At 42.8% G+C, this 27,899-nt stretch overlaps 1 protein-coding gene across 3 annotated transcripts in view; it reads left to right on the top strand.

Annotated features, from left to right (window-relative positions):
- LOC115143478 (disks large-associated protein 4-like) overlaps nt 1-27,899 on the top strand; it is a 211,604-nt gene that overhangs the window by 95,184 nt on the left and 88,521 nt on the right. For all 3 annotated transcript variants that reach the window (XM_029683948.2, XM_029683956.2, XM_029683963.2), the window contains exon 3: nt 12,770-12,818. The gene's annotated coding sequence lies outside the window, so the exon portion shown is untranslated. The remainder of the gene's footprint in view (nt 1-12,769; nt 12,819-27,899) is intronic.

The raw sequence follows: 27,899 nt of genomic DNA, 5'->3' as shown, positions 1-27,899 counted from the left end.
TATAGGTCCATTATCTCTTCTACACAGTTTTCATTTGGCTATAATCATTTTTAAGTATATTGAGATCGTTGTAAAAAAAAGTAATTATTCAGCCACCTTAGGGAAGAGTGGTGGTGTTGTTGTTCCATGTCAAGTCTCTGTGATGAGGACGCCGTGGAACTTAAAACTCATGACTCTCGCTACTGTAGTCCCGTTGCTGTGGATCAGGACGTGTTCCCTCCTCTGCTTCCTGAAATCAACATCCAACTCCTTTGTTTTGCTGACTTTGAGGGGCAGGTTGTTATTTTGGTTAGGTCAGGGTGTGACAAGGGTGGTTTGTTAGTTTTGGTATTGTCTAGGGGTTTTGTATGTCTAGGGGTTTTTGTAAGTGTAGGTGTTTATATGTCTATGGTTGCCTGAATTGGTTCTCAATCAGTGGCAGCTGTTTATCGTTGTCTCTGATTGGGGACCATATTTAGGTAGCCATATTCCTTGGGTATTTTGTGGGTTCTTATTCTATGTTTAGTTGCCTTTCTGCACTAGCCATATTAGCTTCATGGTTCGTTTTGTTGTTTTGTTAGTGATAGAAGAACCCACCATAACAGGACCAAGTAGCATGAAAAGGAGGAGCAGCGTTTAATGGGAAAATGGACATGGGAGGAAAAACTAGATGGAATGGGACACTGGACGCAGCCGGGGGAGTATCGCTGCGAAAGCGGAACGGTGATACTATGAGGAGAAATACCGGAGAATGGAGGAACCGCAACGATATTAGGGTACACGGCTAGCACGGAAGCCCGAGAGGCATCCCCAATAACTTTTTGGAGGGGGCACACGAGGAGATTGCATGAGTCAGGTTGGAGACCTGAGCCAACTCCTCGCGCTTACTGTGGGGAGCGTGTGACTGGTCAGGCACCGTGTTATGCAGAACATGGCATTTCTAGCCCGATGCGCTCTGTTCCAGCTCCTCGCATTGGCCGGGCTAGAATGGGCATCCAGTCAGGAAGGAAGGTGCCGGTTCAGCGCTCCTGGTCTCCGGTATACCTCCTTGGACCAGGATATCCTGCGCCGCCTCTGCACACTGTGTCTCCACAGCCCAGTGCGTCCTGTGTCAGCGCCCTGCATATGCAGGGTGAAAATAAACATCCAGCCAGGACGGGTTGTGTCAGCTCTACACTCCAGACCTCCAGTGCGCCTCCACAGTCCAGTACATCCTGTGCCTGCTCCCCGCACTCGCACTGAGGTGCGTGTCACCAGCCCAGTACCACCAGTGCCGGCACCACGCACCAGGCCTACAGTGCGCCTCCAGAGTCCAGTACGTCCTGTTCCTCCTCCCCGCACTTGCCCCGAGATGCGTGTCCCCACGCCGGTACCACCAATGCTGGCACCACGCACCTATCAGGCCTACAACCATGGTGTTGTCACCAAACTTGATGATGAAGATAGTGTCGTGCAAAGCAATACAGTCGTGGGTGCACATGGAGTACAGCAGAGGGCTGAGGACACCGTTTGAATAGGACCCTTGATTATCTATCTGGTCCTTGAATCCTGACAGCACCCATCAAGAACAACATAGACAAGCAATATTTGTATCTGAAGTATATCCGCCCAACTCCTACACCAAGGAGAGGTGAACGTGTATAATGATCTATCTAATCTAGTCTGAATACATCTAGATGAATAGCTAAATGAGGTGGGTTGAAAGGCTGGCCTTGTAATTAAAACAACCAATTGAACCAGTCTAGCATAAATACTTCACCCCCACAGTATTTTTAGTTACTAAATACTTTGATTTGATTTATTAGGATCCCCATTAGCCGTCTTACTGGGGTCCGACGTATAACGAGAAATACATTACAGACACGGGCCGAGTGGTGCAGTGGTCTAAGGCTGTGCCGCTAGAGATTCTGGGTTCGAGTCCAGGCTCTGTCGCAGCCGTTTGCAACCGGGAGACCCATGGGGCAGCGCACACTTGGCCCATCGTCGGGGGAGGGTTTGGCTGGCAGGGATGTCCTTTTCCCATCGCGCACTAGCGACTCCTGTGACGGGCCGGTGCAGTACACGCTGACACGGTTGCCAGGTGTACGGTGTTTCCACCGACACATTGTTGCAGCTGGCTTCCGGGTTAAGTGGGCATTGTGTCAAGAAGCAGTGCGGCTTGGCTGGGTTGTGTTTCTGAGGACGCATGGTTCTCGACCTTCACCTCTCCTGAGTCCATACGGGAGTTGCAGCGATGGTACAAGGCTGTAACTACCAATTGGAGACCACAAAATTGGGGAGAAAAATATTATAAATAAATACATTACAGACAAAATGCCACAATTTACGTACAATAAAAAATATTAGCATCTAGTGTGTGTGTGCATCTATCAGTTACACATACATGTCAGTACATACACACAACACGTAGGTCACATGTGATGGAGGGACACAGAGCCAATGACAGCTTAGTCAATTAGATGTTAAGGCACACACCGCTCAAGTCCCAAGTAATCAAGTTAAATTCTAACAGGCTGTACAGTACTCAGGACATAGGCTTTCAAAAAATGTTGTGTTTTTAGGAACTGCGCTTTAACTTTGTTTTTAAGCAACGCTAACAAGTCATTTTCCCCCTGTATGACTTCTCAATCCCTCTTGTCACTTATCCTCCACAAACGCAAGCTGTCCTGCTTCATATCACTGTCACTGGATATTTCTCCTTTTCTTATTTTGACTTCAAGTGTCTCTGCGAAGCCATGAATGTGCTATTTGTTTCTTTGAACAAATCTATTTTGGGCAGTGGGTCCAGGACATGCTGTCCTCATAACGTCAAGGAGATAAAGAAGAACTAGTTCAAGACTTGGACTGGATTTTGTTTCCTCATTGCGTTCACATTTGCCAACTGGTGCCTCTGACTTATAAAGTACACTACTCATAGTGAGTGATAGGCACTTTCGTTAGTTAGGTGACATATTATAAGAGATTGAATCGAGATGTGAACACCTGTGCGAGCTCTCTAAGTTAATGCCTAGGTTTTAGATCTGCGGGCTAACATAGTCTTATGGTGCGCAGGAGCCCTGGGTTCGAATCCATTTGGTCAATTACATAATTATAGTGATGTATTGTATACTGTTGAGGTAATCACTGTAAATGAGGGAACTCCAAGCCTATGTTTGACAATGTTTGTACAGGAGCATAAAATAGTATGATAAAGATGGTGCATCTGATTTATGAGAGAGAGAGAGAGAGAGAGAGAGAGAGAGAGAGAGAGAGAGAGAGAGAGAGAGAGGGAGAGAGAAAACATTTTGGCATGATCTACATTCTCAGCTCAGAGGTAAATGACAGACATTACATTTAAAGTCCCTAGCACTCCCTCGCCAGTGCTTAGAAAGGGTCTTTGCGTCATAGCTGATGTCTTTATATTAATACCCGTGACTTTAATAGCTTTACTTCAAGACCATAGCTGTACATTCAATCATGAATTAGTGAGGCAGCTTTTTGTTATCCTACACAGGGGAAATATAATGCACTGAGTGTACCAAACATTGGATTGTGTGTGTGAGCCATTCAGAGGGTGAGTGGTCAAGACAAAAGATTGAAATCCCTTTGAACAGGGTATGGTAGTAGGTGCCCGGCGCACCGGTTTGAGTGTGTCAAGAACTGCAACGCTGCTGGGTTTTTCACGCTCAACAGTTTCCCGGTCCACCACCCAAAGGACACCCAGCCAACTTAACAGCAGTGGAAAGTACTGGAGTCAACATCGGCCAACATCCCTGTGGAATGCTTTCGACACCTTATAGAATCCATGTCCTAACGAATTGAGGCTGTTCTGAGGGCAAGAGGGGGTGCAAATCAATATTTAGGAAAGGGTTCCTAATGTTTTCCTCGACTATATGCATGCCCAGAAACTATTTCAGCACTCAATTATCATTGCTCAGTTTGGAATTCCAAACTGAGCAATGCAAAATCTCTAACAGATACATTGTTATTGTTACTCAGTTGAGCCATTTACTGTTAGTGAGGACTCCTACCCCACACACATGCCCAATCTGGGAGAAAAATGTACCCACGAAAGTTGAGTTGACATTCATTATGCATTTCCTAAATTAAAATAAGAGCCTAATCCAACAACCCATCACCCGCAGATCCCTCATTGTGCTTACAAATGTTTTCTCTCCTTTGTCTTATAGTACTTTCCACTCCACAACCCCAGTGTGTGTGTGTGTGTGTGTGTGTGTGTGTGTGTGTGTGTGTGTGTGTGTGTGTGTGTGTGTGTGTGTGTGTGTGTGTGTGTGTGTGTGTGTGTGTGTGTGTGTGTGTGTGTGTTTCTATGTGCCTGCATGTGTTGTGTGTGTGAGTGTGTATGTTTTCTAGCGCCTGTGTGTGACTTCAAATCCATCTGCAGTGGGCTAAAAGAAGCCAGTGAATTCTGCTCAACATTACTCCCACTACTTCTAAATTCTGCTCAACATTACTCCCACTACTTCTAAATTCTGCTCAACATTACTCCTACTACTTCTAAATTCTGCTCAACATTACTCCTACTACTTCTAAATTCTGCTCAACATTACTCCTACTACTTCTAAATTCTGCTCAACATTACTCCTACTACTTCTAAATTCTGCTCAACATTACTCCCACTACTTCTAAATTCTGCTCAACATTACTCCTACTACTTCTAAATTCTGCTCAACATTACTCCCCTACTTCTAAATTCTGCTCAACATTACTCCCACTACTAAATTCTTCAACATTACATTCATTCTGCTCAACATTACTCCCAACTACTTCTAAATTCTGCTCAACATTACTCCCCCTACCTCTAAATTCTGCTCAACATTACTCCCACTACTTCTAAATTCTGCTCAACATTACTCCCCCTACCTCTACATTCTGCTCAACATTACTCCCCCTACCTCTACATTCTGCTCAACATTACTCCTACTACTTCTACATTCTGCTCAACATTACTCCCACTACTTCTACATTCTGCTCAACATTACTCCCACTACTTCTAAATTCTGCTCAACATTACTCCCCCTACCTCTACATTCTGCTCAACATTACTCCTACTACTTCTAAATTCTGCTCAACATTACTCCCACTACTTCTAAATTCTGCTCAACATTACTCCCCCTACTTCTACATTCTGCTCAACATTACTCCCACTACTTCTAAATTCTGCTCAACATTACTCCCCCTACCTCTACATTCTGCTCAATATTACTCCCCCTACTTCTAAATTCTGCTCAACATTACTCCCCCTACCTCTACATTCTGCTCAATATTACTCCCCCTACTTCAACATTCTGCTCAACATTACTCCCACTACTTCTACATTCTGCTCAACATTATTTTTGAATAATAATAATTCTGCCAAATGTGAATTATTTCATTATGGTCAAAATGATCTTGTTGTTGTTGTTACAGTAAGTGCTCTAACTGGGTAGAAGGCTATGAGAAGATGACTGTGTTGTTTTATCTGATTTTGTTCCATCCGCACGCAGCACTATTGATAGACATTGTGACGATGAGGGGTTTTGAAATGAATCTGACTGAAAGAAAAATATGTACATGGAATGGAGATAGAAATAGAATGAAATAGAAAGACATAACATCACTTCCACCACAGTTTGAATGGATTAAATGTTCAAGGGGTACTTTCACATTTGCTTTGCTGTGCTACATTAAATGCTGCCAAACACCTTGACAAGGAATGACAAACCAAAACAGTTTCATTTTAAAACTGGAAGATAAAGTGAGATTTCAGTACTTGTGCAGACTGGCTGTTCGTGAACCAAGACAGAGGTTGAGTCAGACACAGCATCACCTTTTGTTAACACAAGTCTCTCCTCTCTCCAGCCAGTCTGTGCTGCTGTAGTCTGTGTCCCTCCTTATACAACATATTGGATGTCTTCTTTCATTCTTCCATAAAACAAGAGCAGGACTTCATGCCGAGATACTTTTGCTCCCCCAGTCTTCAAACGGGCTACATCCACTTTGAATATACATATAGAGGAGCATATTTTCCGTTCCTTCATATGGGAAAGTATTAAATGCTTTATGCGTCATTTCTACCATCTCCCTTTCTTGAAACTTTGTAGTTGGTCTTTGTTTTTTGGGATAGAGCAGTGGTTGATGGTCCTTGTACAGGAAGCACATGCACGCGCGTATGCACAGACACACACACACACACACACACACACACACACACACACACACACACACACACACACACACACAAACAATTAATCTCTGACAGAGAGACTCTGAGGCAGCTCTCCCTATGTAGTTGAAAGATTAGCCTCTGCCCTCGGGCCACTGTTAGCTCTGCCCAAACGAGCCCTCCACACATCAGAGTTGCCTTCGCTGGGACCCACTATGGTCCTCGATTAGTGAGCTCCAACAGGGCCTAGCCATGTCCAAACTCCAGCCTATAGTCCCAGAAAAAACAGAGAGGGGGCATTATAATTGGATGGTCAAACTGAACTCCCATAGCTAAGCTAACCCATCCATAGTCAGCTGGATCCAACCCCAGTCTAAAGGCCCATAAATAACCCAGCCTAAAGGCCCATAAATAACCCAGCCTAAATGCCCATAATAACCCAGCCTAAATGCCCATAATAACCCAGCCTAAATGCCCTTAACCCAGCCCCAATCAGCTGGCTCCAACCACAGCATAAAGGCCCATAAATAACCCAGCCTAAATGCCCATAATAACCCAGCCTAAATGCCCTTAACCCAGCCCCAATCAGCTGGCTCCAACCACAGCATAAACCCAAAGGCCCCCATTCCAGCATTGGGGAACATCTATTTCTATGGGCATAATGTCATGTATACTCCCTCTCTGGTGCTCCAGGTCGTCAGGCTGCTCATTATTACGCACACCTGTCACCATCATTACGCACATCAGCGCCTGATCAGACTCACCTGGACTCAATCACCTGCCCGATTACCTTCCCTATATATGTCACTCCCTTGGGTTCATCTGCCTGATTACCATCCCTATATATGTCACTCCCTTTGGTTCTTTCCCTAGGCATATTGTTTCTGTTCCTGTGTTTCGTGTCTCTACACTACTCGTGTTTGTTATATTGTTCAATATTATGTTTAATATTAACTCACCACCTGCACTTGCTTTCCTACTCCCAGTGTCCACGTTACACATAAGCACTGTTCACGACACACCTCTGATGTTGTTGGAGAGAAAATGTTGCATGTTCCTGCAATTCCACACATTTTTTCATGGGGTTCAAAGGAAATTTAGGCGTTTTAAAGCAAATTTTCTTGCAATTCTAAACTATTTGCCAGGTCTAATGTAGAGGTCGACCGATTATGATTTTTCAACGCCGATACCAATACCGATTATTGGAGGGCCCCAAAAAAAAAGCAGATACCGATTAATCGGCGGATTTTTAATTTTTATTTATTTGTAATAATGACAATTACAACAATACTGAATGAACACTTATTTTAACTTAATATAATACATAAATAAAAATCAATTTAGCCTCAAATAAATAATGAGACATGTTCAATATGGTTTAAATAATGCAAAAACAAAGTGTTGGAGAAGTAAAAGTGCAATATGTGCCACGGAAAAAAAGCTAACGTTTGAGTTCCTTGCTCAGAACATGAGAACATATGAAAGTTGGTGGTTCCTTTTAACATGAGACTTCAATATTCCAAGGTAAGAGGTTTTAGGTTGTAGTTAATATAGTATTTATAGGACTATTTCTCTCTATACCATTTGTATTTCATTAACCTTTGACTATTGGATGTTCTTATAAGCACTTTAGTATTGCCAGTGTAACAGTATAGCTTCCGTCCCTCTCCTCGCCCCTACCTGGGCTTGAACCAGGAACACATCGACAACAGCCACACTCGAAGCAGCGTTACCCATCACTCCACAAAAGCCATGGCCCTTGCAGAGCAAGGGGAATAACTACTCCATGTCTCAGTGACGTTTGAAACGCTATTAGCGCGCACCCGCTAACTAGCTAGCCATTTCACATCGATTACACCAGCCATTAGGCTGATAGGCTTGAAGTCATAAACAGCGCTGTGCTTGTGAAGAGCTGCTGGAAAAAGTGCTCGAAAGTGCTGTTTGAATGAATGCTTACGAGCCTGCTGCTGCCTACCACTGCTCAGTCAGACTACTCTATCAAATATCAAATCATAGACTTAAATATAACATAATAAAACACAGAAATACTGAATGCTTGGTCATTAATATGGTAGAATCCGTAAACTATCATCTCGAAAACAAGACGTTTATTCTTTCAGTGAAATAAGGAACCATTCAGTATTTTATCTAACAGATGGCATCCCTAAGTCTAAATATTCTTGTTACATTGTACAACCTTCAATGTTATGTCACAATTACGTAAAGTTCTGGCAAATTAGTTCGCAAACTGTTACATATACCCTGACTCTGCGTGCAATGAACGCAGAAGTGACACAATTTCACCTGGTTAATATTGCCTGCTAACCTGGATTTCTTTTAGCTAAATATGCAGGTTTAAAAATATATACTTCTGTGTATTGATTTTAAGAAAGGCATTGGTGTTTATGGTTAGGTACAGTCGCGCAAATGCGCTTTTGTTAAATCATCCCCCAGCGTTGCATCGATTATATGCAACGCAGGACATGCAAGATAAACTAGTAATATCATCAACCATGTGTGGTTAACTAGTGATTATGATTGATTGATTGTTTTTTATAAGATAAGTTTAACGCTAGCTTCTACTGAATTCGTGTAACAGGCAGTGTCCTCGTGGAGTGCAATGAGAGGCAGGTGGTTAGAGCATTGGACTAGTTAACCGTAAGGCTACAAGATTGAATCCCAGAGCTGACAAGGTAAAAATCTGTCGTTCTGCCACTGAACAAGGCAGTTAACCCACCGTTCCTAGGCCGTCGTTGAAAGTAAGAATGTGTTCTTAACTGACTTGCCTAGTTAAATAAAGATTAAATAAAGGTGTAAAAAATAAAAATAATAATTGGCGTCCAAAAATACCGATTTCCGATTGTTATGAAAACTTGAAATTGGCCTTAATTAAACGGCCATTCCGATTAATCGGTCGACCTCTAGTCTAATGTAATAGTTGAGTGACTCGAACATTACTACAAAATCTATGACCTAAAAAACCTAGCTAAAAAACATTGTTTTAATCTGGGCATTTTGGGACATTTCTGACAGGTTATAAATAGCTCTCTAAGGTATACAATGACAGGCCTGACAAGAGAACACTCACACTTGTTATTTCAGGGTCAGTAAGCGGTGTATGGTGATCAGGGTCTCACACACACACACACAGAAAAACACACATACTAAGGCTGTAGTGCCCTTGCCTCCACTTGTATCCCCCTGTAGTATATCCTCTATGCATGGCTACACACACACACACACACACACACACACACACACACACACACACACACACACACACATTACATTTTTACATTTACATTTAAGTCATTTAGCAGACGCTCTTATCCAGAGCGACTTACAAATTGGTGCATTCACCTTATGACATCCAGTGGAGCAGCCACTTTACAATAGTGCATCTAAATCTTTTAAGGGGGGGGGTGAGAAGGATTACTTTATCCTATCCTAGGTATTCCTTAAAGAGGTGGGGTTTCAGGTGTCTCCTGAACACACACACACACACACACACACACACAATCTTGCATAATGAAGAACACAGTTCACCCCAAGCCCCAGTCAAGCCCAGGTGTGAAAGCACCCTGCTGTTGAAAGGAATCTGAGCCAGCAAAAAACGTAACGGAACAATTTGACAACCCCTAACAAACGTTGAAGTTGTTACACAACAGCTTTTTAATACAGATGGAGATGAGATGTTGTGAAGCCAGTTGGTACCTTTGTTCTCTATACTCTCAGGTGCAAAGAGAGAGAAAGATGAACGTAGGCCAGGGAAGTACAGTACAGTACGGTTGAGTACAGTACAGTACAGAATAGAATAGTACACAATAGAATGGTACACAATAGAATAGTAGAGTACACAATAGAATAGTATAGTACATATTAGTACAGTACAGAATAGAATAGTACAGAATAGAATAGTACAGTACAGACTACCACAGTACACAATAGAATAGTACAGTACATATTAGTACAGTACAGAATAGAAGAGTACAGTACAGACTAGTACAGCACAGAATAGAATAGACAGTACAGAATAGTCCAGTACAGAATAGAATAGAATAGTACAGTACAGACTAGTACAGTACAGTACAGACTAGTACAGTACAGACCAATACAGTATAGTATAGTACAGAATATTACAGTAATGTATAGTACATTACAGTATAGTACAGAATATTACAGTAAAGTACAGTATAGTACACTACAGAATAGTACAGTACAAAATAGTGCAGAATAGTACAGGACAGTACAGTATTGTACAGTGCAGTATAGTACAGTGCAGAACAGTATATAATAGTGCAATACATAATAGTACAGTACAGTGGTTAGAGCATTGGACTAGTAACCGAAAGGTTGCAAGTTCAAATCCCCGAGCTGACAAGGTACAAAATCTGTCGTTCTGCCCCTGAACAGGCAGTTAACCCACTGTTCGTAGGCCGTCATTGAAAATAAGAATTTGTTCTTAACTGACTTGCCTAGTAAAATAAAGGTAAAATAAAAATAAATTAAAAAACAGAATAGTACAGTACATTACAGTACCAAATAGTACAGTACAGTACAGAATAGTACAGAATAGTACAGTACACTACAGTACAGATTAGTATAGTACATAATAGAATAGTACAGTACAGAGTAGTACAGTACATAATAGAATAGTACAGTACAGACTAGTACAGTATAGTACAGTAGAGTATAGTACAGTATAGTACAGTACAGTGTAGTACAGAATATTACAGTGAAGTACAGTATAGTACAGTACATAATAGTACAGTACAATATAGTATAGTGCAGAATAATACAGTACAGAATAATACATAATAGTACAGTACTCTACAGTACAGATTAGTACAGTACAGATTAGTATAGTACATAATATAATAGTACAAAATAGAATATTACAGTACAGAATATAATGGTACAGAATAGAACAGTACATAATAGTACAGTACACTACAGTACAGATTAGTATAGTACATAATAGAATAGTACAGTACAGACTAGGACAGTACAGAATATAATAGTACAGAATAGAATAGAACAGTACAGTACAGAATATAATAGTACAGAATATAATAGGACAGTACAGGATAGAATAGTACAGAATATAATAGGACAGTACAGAATATAATAGGACAGAATAGAATAGAACAGTACAGTACAGAATATAATAGTACAGAATATAATAGTACAGAATATAATAGGACAGTACAGGATAGAATAGTACAGAATATAATAGGACAGTACAGGATAGAATAGTACAGAATATAATAGGACAGTACAGAATATAATAGGACAGTACAGAATATAATAGGACAGAATAGAACAATACATAATAGTACAGTACAGTACAGAATATCATAGTACAGTACAGGATAGATTAGTACAGTACAGACTAGTACAGTATAGTACAGTACAGTACAGAATAGTAGAGTACAGAATGGTACAGTCCAATACAGTACAGAATAGTACAGTGTTTTTTAAATATATATTTCACCTTTATTTAACCAGGTAGGCTAGTTGAGAACAAGTTCTCATTAACAACTGTGACCTGGCCAAGATAAAGCAAAGCAGTGTTGACAAAAACAACAACACAGAGTTACACATAAACAAACGTACAGTCAATAACACAATAGAAAATCTATGTATGTAGACGATTAGGGAGGTAAGGCAATAAATAGGCCATAGAGGCGAAATAATTACAATTTAGCAGAATAGTGCAGTACATCACAGTACCGAATAGTACAGTACAGTACAAAATAGTACAGTACAGAATAGTTCACTACAGTACAGATTTGTACAATACAGAATAGTACAGTAGAGAATAGTTCACTACAGTACAGATTTGTACAACACAGAATAGTACAGTACAGAATAGTTCACTACAGTACAGAATTGTACAATACAGAATAGTACAGTACAGAATAGTTCACTACAGTACAGATTTGTACAACACAGAATAGTACAGTACAGAATAGTTCACTACATTACATAATAGGACAATACAGAATAGTATAGTACTGTGCAGAATAGTACAGTACAGAATAGTTCACTACAGTACAGAATAGTTTACTACAGTACAGAATACAGAATAGTACAAGAATTTCACTACAGTACAGAATAGGACAATACAGAATAGTACAGTACAGAATAGTTCACTACATTACATAATAGGACAATACAGAATAGTATAGTACTGTGCAGAATAGTACAGTACAGAATAGTTCACTACAGTACAGAATAGTTCACTACAGTACAGACAAGTTTACTACAGTACAGAATAGGACAATACAGAATAGTACAGTACAGAATAGTTCACTACATTACATAATAGGACAATACAGAATAGTATAGTACTGTGCATAATAGTACAGTACAGAATAGTTCACTACAGTACATAATAGTTCACTACAGTACAGACAAGTTCACTACAGTACAGAATAGGACAATACAGAATAGTACAGTACAGAATAGTTCACTACATTACAGAATAGGACAATACAGAATACAGTGTGTGTGTGTGTGTGTGTGTGTGTGTGTTACTCAGGGATTTTCCATAGCAACAGCGTGTTTTGAGTTTACCTAAATTACATTAGTTATTCCATTTACATTACTTAAACTCATAATTGTTTTATTTTTCTTTGACAGGTAACTCCTTCCTATCGAGACCTTGGCTCCCCAAGAATGAGCTGTCAATGTAAGTACCTGGGTTGAATAAATTATTGAATGAATGAGTGAATGGGTGAATGGATGAATGAGTGAGTGAGTGAATGAATGCCCTGATTGAAAATCATAGGAACACATTCCCAAATGCAGATCAATAGAGTTCAAATGCAGCCCAGTCTCATCAGTTTATGTATATTGGCGGCTTTGGTGCTGTCTTTTCATTAGACCATCTTCCGTACCAGGAGAGAAAAGGCAGCATTCAAAATGGATGATCAGGGCTGCTTTCAAGGAGTGGCACTGCTTGTAGTCGTAACCTTTCAGGCCTGTCTCCCTGACCCTTGGAAGGAGACGTTGTGATTCCAGTGTTGAGGAAAATCAAGCTTCCATCTGCAGGTTGGGTACCTGGGTATTCTGAAGTTCCCATAGAATTGCAGTCCATGTCATCAGAACTTTTCATTATAGCCTCAGATCAAAAGATATGTCTTTATTCATAAAACGCTGATCTAGGATCAGTCTGTCCATATTATCTTATTCATTATGATCTGACAGGCAAAGTTGATCCTAAATCAGCACTCCAGAAGCTTTTTGAAAGTGACATGGTCTGAAAGTGGAGAAAAGTATCGTCAAATATATGTTGCTAGTCTCTCTCAGACCATGTTACTAGTCTCTCTCAGACCATGTTGCTAGTCTCTCTCAGACCATGTTGCTAGTCTCTCTCAGACCATGTAGCTAGTCTCTCTCAGACCATGTTGCTAGTCTCTCTCAGACCATGTTGCTAGTCTCTCTCAGACCATGTAGCTAGTCTCTCTCAGACCATGTTGCTAGTCTCTCTCAGACCATATAGCTAGTCTCTCTCAGACCATGTAGCTAGTCTCTCTCAGACCATGTTGCTAGTCTCTCTCAGACCATGTAGCTAGTCTCTCTCAGACCATGTAGCTAGTCTCTCTCAGACCATGTTGCTAGTCTCTCTCAGACCATGTAGCTAGTCTCTCTCAGACCATGTTGCTAGTCTCTCTCAGACCATGTAGCTAGTCTCTCTCAGACCATGTAGCTAGTCTCTCTCAGACCATGTTGCTAGTCTCTCTCAGACCATGTTGCTAGTCTCTCTCAGACCATGTTGCTAGTCTCTCTCAGACCATGTAGCTAGTCTCTCTCAGACCATGTTGCTAGTCTCTCTCAGACCATGTAGCTAGTCTCTCTCAGACCATGTTGCTAGTCTCTCTCAGACCATGTAGCTAGTCTCTCTCAGACAATGTAGCTAGTCTCTCTCAGACCATGTTGCTAGTCTCTCTCAGACCATGTTGCTAGTCTCTCTCAGACCATGTAGCTAGTCTCTCTCAGACCATGTTGCTAGTCTCTCTCAGACCATGTAGCTAGTCTCTCTCAGACCATGTAGCTAGTCTCTCTCAGACCATGTTGCTAGTCTCTCTCAGACCATGTAGCTAGTCTCTCTCAGACCATGTTGCTAGTCTCTCTCAGACCATGTATCCAGTCAAGAGACAGACCCATAGCATCCTTCTATCCAGTCAGTCAGTCAGTCAGTGTCTTTCAGTTTATCTTGTCCCAGTCTGTCTTTCTATCTTTTTGACAATTTGACCGTCTGTCTGTCTGTCTGTCTGTCTGTCTGTCTGTCTGTCTGTCTGTCTGTCTGTCTGTCTGTCTGTCTGTCTGTCTGTCTGTCTGTCTGTCTGTCTGTCTGTCTGTCACAATCTATACAGTCTTTCTCACTCTCTCTGTCTGTCTCCATCTTGGCTGTGTCCATCTTATGTAACCCCCAACTTAAGGTCCTTTTCCAAAGCTTTCAAATGCATCGTCCAGTTGTTACTGAGCCATTGATTACTTAGTCTGTCTGTCTGTCTGTCTGTCTGTCACAGTCTATACAGTCTCCCTTTGTCTGTCTGTCTGTCTGTCTGTCTGTCTGTCTGTCTGTCTGTCTGTCTGTCTGTCTGTCTGTCTGTCTGTCTGTCTGTCTGTCTGTCTGTCTGTCTGTCTGTCTGTCTGTCGCAATCTATACACTATTTTTCTCTCTCTCTGTCTGTCTCCATCTTGGCTGTGTCCATCTTATGTAACCCCCAACTTAAGGCCCTTTTCCAAAGCTTTCAAATGCATCGTCCAGTTGACACTGAGCCATTGATTACTTACTCTGTCTGTCTGTCTGTCTGTCTGTCTGTCTGTCTGTCTGTCTGTCTGTCTGTCTGTCTGTCTGTCTGTCTGTCTGTCTGTCACAGTCTATACAGTCTCCCTTTGTCTCCCTTTGTCTGTCTGTCTGTCTGTCTGTCTGTCTGTCTGTCTGTCTGTCTGTCTGTCTGTCTGTCTGTCTGTCTGTCTGTCTGTCTGTCTGTCTGTCACAGTCTATACAGTCTCCCTTTGTCTGTCTGTCTGTCTGTCTCCCTTTGTCTCCCTTTGTCTCCCTTTGTCTTTCTTTCTGTCTGTCTGTCTGTCTGTCTGTCTGTCTGTCTGTCTGTCTGTCTGTCTGTCTGTCTGTCTGTCTGTCTGTCTGTCTGTCTGTCTGTCTGTCTGTCTCCCTTTGTCTGTCTGTCTGTCTGTCTGTCTGTCTGTCTGTCTGTCTGTCTGTCTGTCTGTCTGTCTGCCTGTCTGTCACAATCTATACATTCTTTCTCTCTCTCTGTCTGTCTCCATCTTGGCTGTGTCCATCTTATGTAACCCCCCAACTTAAGGCCCTTTTCCAAAGCTTTCAAATGCATCGTCCAGTTGACACTGAGCCATTGATTACTTCCATTGAGCGAGCATGGATGGGTTGGTGGGTGGATGGATGGACGGATGCAGTTCCATTGTTTTTGAATAGGTCCTTGGTATAAAAACATCCCAGCCTGTCATCCCTCTGGGAATGAGGACAGAGGAGAGGAACGGATGAGAGAGGAAGGTGGAGTAGAAAGAGAGGGATGTGATTGATGCATTTGTCTGTCTCCACTGTCGCAGCCGGGGGAGTAGACTGATTGGCAATTTCCTTGAGTCAGAGAGCAGAACTTCTCTTCCCTACCTCCTTCTCCTCTATCTCTTTCTCCCCTTTTCCTTCATTATGTTCTCATCCTAACCTCTTGGACTCTAAAACAACAAACAAACAACAGATATGATCTACAGTACCTCAACTTGCCTACTGTACCTCATCTAGTCTACTGTACCTCATCTAGCCTACTGTACCTCAACTGGCCTACTGTACCTCAACTTGCCTACTGTACCTCAACTGGCCTACTGTACCTCATCTAGCCTACTGTACCTCAACTGGCCTACTGTACCTCATCTAGCCTACTGTACCTCAACTGGCCTACTGTACCTCATCTAGTCTACTGTACCTCAACTGGCCTACTGTACCTCAACTGGCCTACTGTACCTCAACTGGCCTACTGTACCTCAACTGGCCTACTGTACCTCAACTGGCCTACTGTACCTCATCTAGCCTACTGTACCTCAACTGGCCTACTGTACCTCATCTAGCCTACTGTACCTCAACTGGCCTACTGTACCTCATCTAGTCTACTGTACCTCAACTGGCCTACTGTACCTCAACTGGCCTACTGTACCTCAACTGGCCTACTGTACCTCATCTAGCCTACTGTACCTCAACTGGCCTACTGTACCTCAACTGGCCTACTGTACCTCAACTGGCCTACTGTACCTCATCTAGCCTACTGTACCTCAACTGGCCTACTGTACCTCAACTGGCCTACTGTACCTCAACTGGCCTACTGTACCTCAACTGGCCTACTGTACCTCATCTAGCCTACTGTACCTCAACTGGCCTACTGTACCTCATCTAGCCTACTGTACCTCAACTGGTCTACAGTACCTCAACTGGCCTACAGTACCTCAACTGGCCTACAGTACCTAAACTGGGCTACAGTACCTGAACAGGCCTACAGTACCTCAACTGCATGCTGTACCTCAACTGGCCTTCTGTACCTCATCTGGCCTACTGTACCTCAACTTGCCTACTGTACCTTACTGGCCTACTGTACCTCAACTCGCCTACTGTACCTCAACTGGCCTACTGTACGTTAAGTGACCTTCTGTACCTCAACTGGTCTACAGTACCTCAACTGGCCTACTGTACCTCAACTGGCCTACTGTACCTCAACTGGCCTACAGTACTTCAACTGGACTACTGTACCTGATCTGTCCTACAGTACCTCAACTGGCCTACAGTACCTCAACTGGCCTACAGTACCTCAACTGGGCTACAGTACCTGAACAGGCCTACAGTACCTCAACTGCATGCTGTACCTCAACTGGCCTTCTGTACCTCATCTGGCCTACTGTATCTCAACTGGCCAACTGTATCTCAACTGGCCAACTGTACCTCAACTGGCCTACTGTACCTCATCTAGCCTACTGTACCTCAACTGGCCTACTGTACCTCAACTGGCCTTCTGTACCTCAACTGGCCTTCTGTACCTCAACTGGCCTTCGGTACCTCAACTGGCCTTCGGTACCTCAACTAGCCTACTGTACATTACTGGCCTTCTGTACCTCAACTGGCCTACTGTACCAAATGGTTTACTGTTACTGTATATATATATACAGTAGTATATGCTGAGCAAGAGTGTGCAAAGCTGTCATCAAGGCAAAGGATGGTTACTTTGAAGAATCTCAAATATAAAATATATTTTGATTTGTTTAACACTTTTTTGGTCACTACATTATGTGTTATTTCATAGTTTTGATGTCTTCACTATTATTCTACAATGTAGAAAATAGTAAAAATAAAGAAAAACACTTGAATGAGTAAGTGTGTCCGAACTTTTGCTTGGCACCAATTGCAGTCGTTGCCGTGGTGACGGGCGGCTCATCCCAGCTGATGTGTTGATAGGTTGACAGACGGCCATTAATGTATTATGGTGACATCATGAGGGGATTGGGAAAGTGACTGACACAGTTCTCTGAGAGGGAGGGGCCCCTGACCCTGTCACACTACTGTCACACTGCCACCCTACTCACACTCACAAACAGGAAATGCTGAACGTGACCTCCAATACCATCTGTCAAAAGAGGAAGTGCTCTTTCCCTTTCCTTCCTGTGGAAGGTCAAGGTCATGTGACTAGATCAGAACGGCCGCCATGACCCCTGAATGCTGTGGATTTGCTTAACATTTTTAAATGGATCACAGCTAGTTTGGGTTTATTGTGTAGATTTTAAGGATTTAATAGCCTAGATATGTTGTTTGTTCATTAAAAGAATGTTATTTGTTTATACTGCAGTTGGCATGAGATTATGTGTGTATCCTGTTGATGGAGAGATAAACTGCTGTAGTGTGAGAGCTTTGGGTTGAGCATGTGGATTTTTGGACCATGTGTAAATAGTGTAATAGGCTTTCTATTGTACTGGTATGGAATATATTCCACTTTGGTCTTAATGGAATAGTATGCACAGATGGGGTTACATCACAGAGTTATGCTGCTTTATCTGCTGGTGTGTGTGTGTGTGTGTGTGTGTGTGTGTGTGTGTGTGTGTGTGTGTGTGTGTGTGTGTGTGTGTGTGTGTGTGTGTGTGTGTGTGTGTGTGTGTGTGTGTGTGTGTGTGTGTGTGTGTGTGTGTGTGTGTGCGTGCATTTGCGCGTCTCTATTAGCCTCAGCTCTGCTCTAAGCGCGGCACTTTGGGATAGCTGCCCATGTCCGTTTTATCCTCCCTTGCTAAATAAACACCCATTGTGCTACACACACACACAATCATGAGAGGCTGAAAGTAAAATAGCACAAGACTGGGGCAACCTCATAACGTTGCTCCAAACTGCCGCAACAGACGTCAGCATTGCCTAATTTAAAGGGAAGCTCTCTTGAAATAGAGTGAGTTCCAATCTGGGATTCAAGTACACTACCCTGTTGACTTCACTCTCTTCAATCTGATTGGACTGGATTGGGGTAAGGAAGTGTCATAACAATAGGGTATTCCATCCTGTTGCTCTCACCTCTCCATCTGTCCACCTCAAATCCACAAGGGGAAGTCAACAAGGTTAGAGGGTAAGGATTTAGGTTTTCAGAGTGGAACTCAGACCATGCTCTCTACTTGTTCAGAGTGGACCTCAGCCCTGCCATCTACTTGTTCAGAGTGGAACTCAGACCATGCTCTCTACTTGTTCAGAGTGGACCTCAGCCCTGCCATCTACTTGTTCAGAGTGGAACTCAGACCATGCTCTCTACTTGTTCAGAGTGGACCTCAGCCCTGCCATCTACTTGTTGTCACAGATGAGAGGTAAACACATTTCATGGCTAAATCACCACTTGTTGAAGCATCCCTTTTAAGCTGTTAGTTCATTCTCTCTGTTGCGGCTTATAACTTGCGATATATCTGAGATTCAGAATAGGAGCTATAGAGAGTATTAGGTAAACACACTTTTGTATACCTATCTTATGCCATATATGCCATACACTGAGCGTACAAAACATTAGGAACACCTGCTTTTTCCATGACATAGACTGACCAGGTGAAAGCTATGATCCCGTATTGATGTCACCTGTTAAATCAACTTTAATCAGTGTAGATGAAGGGGAGGAGACAGGTTAAAGAATTATTAAGCCTTGAGACAATTGACACATGGATTGTGAATGTGTGCCGCTCAGAGGGTGAATGGCCAACCAAAAAGATTTAAATGCCTTTGACTGGGGTAGTAGGTGCCAGGCTCACTGGTTTGTGTCAAGAACTGCAATGCTGCTGTGTTTTTCACACTCAACAGTTTCCGGTGTGTTTCAAGAATGGTCCATCACCCAAAGGACATCCAGCCAACATGACACAACCGTGAGAAGCATTGGAGTCAACATGGGCCAGCATTCGATGGGCCAGAGACCATGCCCCGATGAAGATGAATTGAGGCTATTCTGAGGGCAAAAGGGGGTGCAACACAATATTAGGAAGGTGTTCCTAATGTTTTGTACAGTCAGTGTATATGCCATAGCATGAGGCAAATAACTGCCCAGCACCAATTTATTTATATTATACTAATTTAAAATTATCATTAGTTCCATTGCTGTAAATGGCTCTACCTTCCGTTAACAGACCCAAATTAAATCCATTCCACACAGCCACGCTAAATACTTATAATTCCGTGTTCACATCTTAGCTTTTAAATTAACAATTTTTTGAGGGCACAGAAGTTCTCCATCCGTCCCCACCATTGCTGGTGAAGCAATGCTTCTGTCTATCAGTGTGTATGTGGGTGTGTGCGTGTGCGTCTGCCTCATGGTCTTCAGAGATTGGCTGAATTGAATTGGCCATCCCTCAGAACAGAGGAGTGGTACATTAATAGCTGTGAAAATAGTCCAGAGCCCAGTACTGAGGTATACAGCGTATACAGCGTAGTGTAATTAGGACACGGTTAGCACAAGCTACTGCTGCCTCACACACAAGACTGCCCACAGACACACACACACATATTTAGTTAAATAAACAATCTCAGGGACAGGGACACATAGTCTACATATTGTATCTTCTTTCATCTTCTCTCTTTCTCTTGTCATTGATTTTTCTTTTGCCCTCCAGCTCTCTATTTCTCCTCCTTCCCTCCCTTTCTCTCTCATCATATCCCTTCATCCATCTCTCCCTTTCTCTCTCATCATATCCCTTCATCCATCTCTCCCGTTCTCTCTCATCATATCCCTTCATCCATCTCTTCCTTTCTCTCTCATCATATCCCTTCATCCATCTCTCCCTTTCTCTCTCATCATATCCCTTCATCCATCTCTCCCTTTCTCTCTCATCATATCCCTTCATCCATCTCTCCCTTTCTCTCTCATCATATCCCTTCATCCATCTCTCCCGTTCTCTCTCATCATATCCCTACGTCCATCTCTCCCATTCTCTCTCATCATATCCCTTCGTCCATCTCTCCCATTTTCTCTCATCATATGCCTTTGTCCATCTCTCCTGTTCTCTCTCATCATATCCATTCATCCATCTCTCCCGTTCTCTCTCATCATATCCCTTCATCCATCTCTCCCGTTCTCTCTCATCATATCCCTACGTCCATCTCTCCCGTTCTCTCTCATCATATCCCTTCATCCATCTCTCCCATTCTCTCTCATCATATTCCTACGTCCATCTCTCCCGTTCTCTCTCATCATATCCCTTCATCCATCTCTCCCGTTCTCTCTCATCATATCCCTTCATCCATCTCTCCCGTTCTCTCTCATCATATCCCTTCATCCATCTCTCCCGTTCTCTCTCATCATATACCTTCATCCATCTCTCCCTTTCTCTCTCATCATATCCCTTCGTCCATCTCTCCCTATCTCTCTCATCATATCCCTACGTCCATCTCTCCCGTTCTCTCTCATCATATCCCTTCATCCATCTCTCCCATTCTCTCTCATCATATCCCTTCGTCCATCTCTCCCATTCTCTCTCATCATATCCCTTCATCCATCTCTCCCTTTCTCTCTCATCATATCCCTTCATCCATCTCTCCCTTTCTCTCTCATCATATCCCTTCGTCCATCTCTCCCTTTCTCTCTCATCATATCCCTTCATCCATCTCTCCCTTTCTCTCTCATCATATCCCTTCGTCCATCTCTCCCTATCTCTCTCATCATATCCCTTCGTCCATCTCTCCCTTTCTCTCTCATCATATCCCTTCGTCCATCTCTCCCTTTCTCTCTCATCATATCCCTTCATCCATCTCTCCCGTTCTCTCTCATCATATCCCTTCATCCATCTCTCCCGTTCTCTCTCATCATATACCTTCATCCATCTCTCCCTTTCTCTCTCATCATATCCCTTCGTCCATCTCTCCCGTTCTCTCTCATCATATCCCTTCATCCATCTCTCCCATTCTCTCTCATCATATCCCTTCGTCCATCTCTCCCATTCTCTCTCATCATATCCCTTCATCCATCTCTCCCGTTCTCTCTCAGCATATCCCTTCATCCATCTCTCCCATTCTCTCTCATCATATGCCTTCGTCCATCTCTCCTGTTCTCTCTCATCATATCCCTTCATCCATCTCTCCCGTTCTCTCTCATCATATGCCTTCGTCCATCTCTCCTGTTCTCTCTCATCATATCCCTTCATCCATCTCTCCCGTTCTCTCTCATCATATCCCTTCATCCATCTCTCCCGTTCTCTCTCATCATATCCCTTCATCCATCTCTCCCATTCTCTCTCATCATATCCCTACGTCCATCTCTCCCGTTCTCTCTCATCATATCCCTTCATCCATCTCTCCCATTCTCTCTCATCATATCCCTTCGTCCATCTCTCCCATTCTCTCTCATCATATCCCTTCATCCATCTCTCCCGTTCTCTCTCATCATATCCCTTCATCCATCTCTCCCGTTCTCTCTCATCATATCCCTTCATCCATCTCTCCCGTTCTCTCTCATCATATCCCTTCATCCATCTCTCCCGTTCTCTCTCATCATATCCCTTCATTCATCTCTCCCGTTCTCTCTCATCATATCCCTTCGTCCATCTCTCCCTATCTCTCTCATCATATCCCTTCGTCCATCTCTCCCTTCTCTCTCATCATATCCCTTCGTCCATCTCTCCCTATCTCTCTCATCATATCCCTTCATCCATCTCTCCCTTTCTCTCTCATCATATCCCTTCGTCCATCTCTCCCTTTCTCTCTCATCATATCCCTTCATCCATCTCTCCCGTTCTCTCTCATCATATCCCTTCATCCATCTCTCCCGTTCTCTCTCATCATATCCCTTCGTCCATCTCTCCCTTTCTCTCATCATATCCCTTCGTCCATCTCTCCCTTTCTCTCATCATATCCCTTCGTCCATCTCTCCCTTTCTCTCATCATATCCCTTCGTCCATCTCTCCCGTTCTCTCTCATCATATCCCTTCATCCATCTCTCCCGTTCTCTCTCATCATATCCCTTCGTCCATCTCTCCCTTTCTCTCATCATATCCCTTCGTCCATCTCTCCCTTTCTCTCATCATATCCCTTCGTCCATCTCTCCCTTTCTCTCATCATATCCCTTCGTCCATCTCTCCCTTTCTCTCATCATATCCCTTCGTCCATCTCTCCCTTTCTCTCATCATATCCCTTCGTCCATCTCTCCCTTTCTCTCATCATATCCCTTCATCCATCTCTCCCGTTCTCTCTCATCATATCCCTTCATCCATCTCTCCCTATCTCTCTCATCATATCCCTTCGTCCATCTCTCCCTATCTCTCTCATCATATCCCTTCGTCCATCTCTCCCTTTCTCTCTCATCATATGCCTTCATCCATCTCTCCTGTTCTCTCTCATCATATCCCTTCGTCCATCTCTCCCTATCTCTCTCATCATATCCCTTCGTCCATCTCTCCCTATCTCTCTCATCATATCCCTTCGTCCATCTCTCCCTTTCTCTCTCATCATATCCCTTCGTCCATCTCTCCCTTTCTCTCTCATCATATCCCTTCGTCCATCTCTCCCTTTCTCTCTCATCATATCCCTTCGTCCATCTCTCCCTATCTCTCTCATCATATCCCTTTGTCCATCTCTCCCTTTCTCTCTCATCATATCCCTTCGTCCATCTCTCCCTTTCTCTCTCATCATATCCCTTCGTCCATCTCTCCCGTTCTCTCTCATCATATCCCTTCGTTCATCTCTCCCTTTCTCTCTCATCATATCCCTTCGTCCATCTCTCCCTATCTCTCTCATCATATCCCTTCGTCCATCTCTCCCTTTCTCTCTCATCATATCCCTTCGTCCATCTCTCCCTTTCTCTCTCATCATATCCCTTCATCCATCTCTCCCGTTCTCTCTCATCATATCCCTTCATCCATCTCTCCCTTTCTCTCTCATCATATCCCTTCGTCCATCTCTTCCGTTCTCTCTCATCATATCCCTTCGTCCATCTCTCCCTTTCTCTCTCATCATATCCCTTCGTCCATCTCTCCTGTTCTCTCTCATCATATCCCTTCGTCCATCTCTCCCTTTCTCTCTCATCATATCCCTTCGTCCATCTCTCCCTATCTCTCTCATCATATCCCTTCGTCCATCTCTCCCTATCTCTCTCATCATATCCCTTCGTCCATCTCTCCCTTTCTCTCTCATCATATCCCTTCATCCATCTCTCCTTTCTCTCTCATCATATCCCTTCGTCCATCTCTCCTTTCTCTCTCATCATATCCCTTCATCCATCTCTCCCTTTCTCTCTCATCATATCCCTTCATCCATCTCTCCCTTTCTCTCTCATCATATCCCTTCATCCATCTCTCCCTATCTCTCTCATCATATCCCTTCGTCCATCTCTCCCTTTCTCTCTCATCATATCCCTTCGTCCATCTCTCCCTTTCTCTCTCATCATATCCCTTCGTCCATCTCTCCCTTTCTCTCTCATCATATCCCTTCGTCCATCTCTCCCTTTCTCTCTCATCATATCCCTTCATCCATCTCTCCCTTTCTCTCTCATCATATCCCTTCATCCATCTCTCCCTTTCTCTCTCATCATATCCCTTCATCCATCTCTCCCTATCTCTCTCATCATATCCCTTCGTCCATCTCTCCCGTTCTCTCTCAACCTCTCATTTTACAACAGATGTTCTAATTCAGCATTTAGCTTTAGATCTTTTAGTTTTTTACCAGTGTCACCACACCTCTCGTTTGCACCTCTCTCTGTATTATCCTTCAAATTTACATAGAATTTTCAGGTGTATCTATCAAATGTTATTTGTATCCTGCTTTGTAAGTTTAGCATTCCAAATTGGGAAATGATTGATGTTGGTAGTTGGTATGGAAACCTGTGGCTGCCAATATTCGTTCATGTTGAAAAGCGAATTGGATAGTGACTAATCAATAACACCGGTTTTGACAAATATATCCGTCCATAATTTGAGATGCGTATTGTGTAGTATTGTGTCTCCTGTGGGGCTTTATTGCTCCTGATGGCCCAGTCACACTTCACTTTATAAAAGTGACCTTGCAATGACCAATCCTAAAGCGTTTCTGAGCTTGGGATCCACCTGATACTAAAGGAGGCTCCAATGCCAACTGGATCCTTGAAGAAAATTAATATTTCCCAACAAGACTTATATCCGGCAGCTTACATCTGAGAGACTCTTGGTGGCTTTTACACTTGGAGTTTATCACCTCTAACAGCAAAACAACCAAATGGCCATTGTGTACAAAGATTTCACAATAAGATAAAACAATAATGATGCATTTTTACACCTGTTGTTGTATTAAAACACCACGTTGATTTGAATGGATTACCCATTTTTAAAACTGTATATTATGATTCTGGGATCAGCTTAACCATTCCATATCTTAACCTTATCCAATAGGTAGTAAAAACACACAAATGCAAAAACAGACCTTAGAAAAGTGTCTAGGGGCAAATCCATCCCACTCCATATGAATGCAGGGAGATAGTTATGTTTATATTGGATAATATCACCCCCTAATGGTTAGAAGGGCACATTGTTTCTATGTTTGTGAATGGAAATGTGGTGAGGTCAGGGATTGGACATCATGCCAAACTCTCCCTTCCCATTGGACCACGAGCAGATGGCAGCTCCCCTGTGCACGAGGCAGGGAGAATTCTCCTCCCATAAGCCGGTAGCAGGGCATGCACACACAAAAGCAGACATCTTGACACAGATATACACACAGACAGACACATTGACACAGATATACACACAGACAGACACATTGACAGAGGTAAAAACACAAAACATCCAGATACAAATACAAACAGAGACAGACACAGAGACTCAAATACAAAAACAAGCTGACAGACAAACAGACACACACACACGCACGCACGCACAGTTCAATTGGTCCTCCAGGCCTGCCTTTGATGCAGCTAACTGCATAATGATGCTTTCTGCTCACCCCTCCTTTATCTCTCTATCTATTCTCTCCTCTTGAATCACCTCTTCTTTCTCTGTTAAAGAGATGTTATGGCTATAATGGTAGCAGGAGTTATGCAGTATGTAAACCATTGTGCTGGTTATAGATAGCTTATAATAGTCATATTTTTGTGGACCGGGGTACTAAATGTTTGAAGAAATAGTGGGATTATAAATCGCATTGGATAACAGCGTCTGATAAATGAGTAAAATGTCAATGTAATAATCAGAGTGTTATTTCCTACCACAAGTTTCTTCATAATGAAAAGAGAGAGATGCGCTAAGCTAATCGTCGGTTGTGTGGACGGGTGTCGTAATGAATGATAGTTAGGCTACTCTCTGGGAGCTGGGTTATCGAGCGTGTGTGTGCATTCTTCCTGTGTGTGTGTACGCCAGTGTGTGCATTCTTCCTGTGTGTGTGTACGCCAGTGTGTGCATTCTTCCTGTGTGTGTGTACGCCAGTGTGTGCATTCTTCCTGTGTGTGTGTACGCCAGTGTGTGCATTCTTCCTGTGTGTGTGTACGCCAGTGTGTGCATTCTTCCTGTGTGTGTGTACGCCAGTGTGTGCATTCTTCCTGTGTGTGTGTACGCCAGTGTGTGCATTCTTCCTGTGTGTGTGTACGCCAGTGTGTGCATTCTCGCTGCACCATCAGCATCATTAATCTCATTTGCCTATAAGTAAATCACACTCCATTTTCATGGGGCTGTGAATGAATGGAGATAGAATCCGTGGGGTATTTGTTTGTCTGTTGCTATCATTTGCAGTCAGCCTAATAGTACTGAGCTTCATGCATCTATTCTATTTTATTCTTCCCTTTTTATGGGTGTTCAAGGTTGTTAGCATGTGATTGGAGAGTAACACGATTTATAACGTATGTCCTCTATTCCTAGATTACGGTCTAATAAGCTATTTGTGCAGCAGCTGAGCTTGTATTTCTTTTGTCCTCGGTCAGAATCCCCTCAACTTGTATTCGGGGGTCAGAACTACGGACCGTATGTATTCTAACTATCAACTTGATACTGCATGATGTTTTTATATCACGCTATTAAGACCATATCAAATCAAAAAACAATATCCTGACACCTGAAGTTTTTGAGAGTGCGTATAGAAACTCATAAAACTGGTGGGTCTAATCCTGAATGTTGATTGGTTAAAAGCGCATTCCAGACGGTGTCCATTTTTTTTATTGACCCTTTCACTAAATATACTAATCAGCCACGTTCTGCATAAAGAAAACAGTGATAAATCAGACACAACATGCAGTGTTTTAGATACTCATAGTTGACTCCATAACCAGGTAAAAAATAAAAAATAAATGAAAAAAATAAAACAGCTACAGGCTTAAACTTGTACAGTTGAAGTGGGAAGTTTACATACTTAGGTTGGAGTCATTAAAACGTGTTTTTCAACCACTCCACACATTTCTTGTTAACAAACTATAGTTTTGGCAAGTCGGTTAGGGCATCTACTTTGTGCATGACACAAATCATTTTTCCAACAATTGATTACAGACAGATTATTTCACTTATAATTCACTGTATCACAATTCCAGTGGGTCAGAAGTTTATATACACTAAGTTGACTGTGCCTTTAAACAGCTTGAAAAATTCAAGAAAATTATGTCATGGCTTTAGAAGCTTCTGATAGGCTAATTGACATCATTTGAGTCAATTGGAGGTGTACCTCTGGAGTTATTTCAAGGCCTACCTTCAAATTCAGTGCCTCCTTGCTAGAACTGTTTGGCCATAATGACCATCGTTATGTTTTGAGGAAAAAGGGGGAGGCTTGCAAGCCGAAGAACACCATCCCAACCGTGAAGCACGAGGTGGCAGCATCATGTTGTGGGGGTGCTTTGCTGCAGGAGGGACTGGTGCACTTCACAAAATAGATGGCATCATGAGGAAAGAAAAGGATGTGGATATGTTGAAGCAACATCTCAAGACATCAGTCAGGAAGTTGAAGCTTGGTCGCAAATGGGTCTTCCAAATGGACAATGACCCCAAGCATACTTCCAAAGTTGGCTTAAGGACAACAAATGGCTTAAGGACAACAAAGTCAAGGTATTGGAGTGGCCATGACAAAGCGCTGACTTCAATCCTATAGAAAATTTGTGGGCAGAACTGAAAAAGCGTGTGCAATCAAAGAGGCCTACAAACCTGACTCAGTTACACCAGCTCTGTCAGGAGGAATGGGCCAAAATTCACCCAACTTATTGTGGGAAGCTTGTGGAAGGCTACCCGAAACGTTTGACCCAAGTTAAACAATTTAAAGGCAATGCTACCAAATACTAATTGAGTGTATGTAAACGTCTGA

The sequence above is a fragment of the Oncorhynchus nerka genome, linkage group LG2 (assembly GCF_034236695.1).
Source record: "Oncorhynchus nerka isolate Pitt River linkage group LG2, Oner_Uvic_2.0, whole genome shotgun sequence".
Classification (NCBI taxonomy): domain Eukaryota; kingdom Metazoa; phylum Chordata; class Actinopteri; order Salmoniformes; family Salmonidae; genus Oncorhynchus; species Oncorhynchus nerka.
Note: the sequence above shows the minus strand (reverse complement) of the source record. Positions and strands in the feature narration are given on the sequence as shown.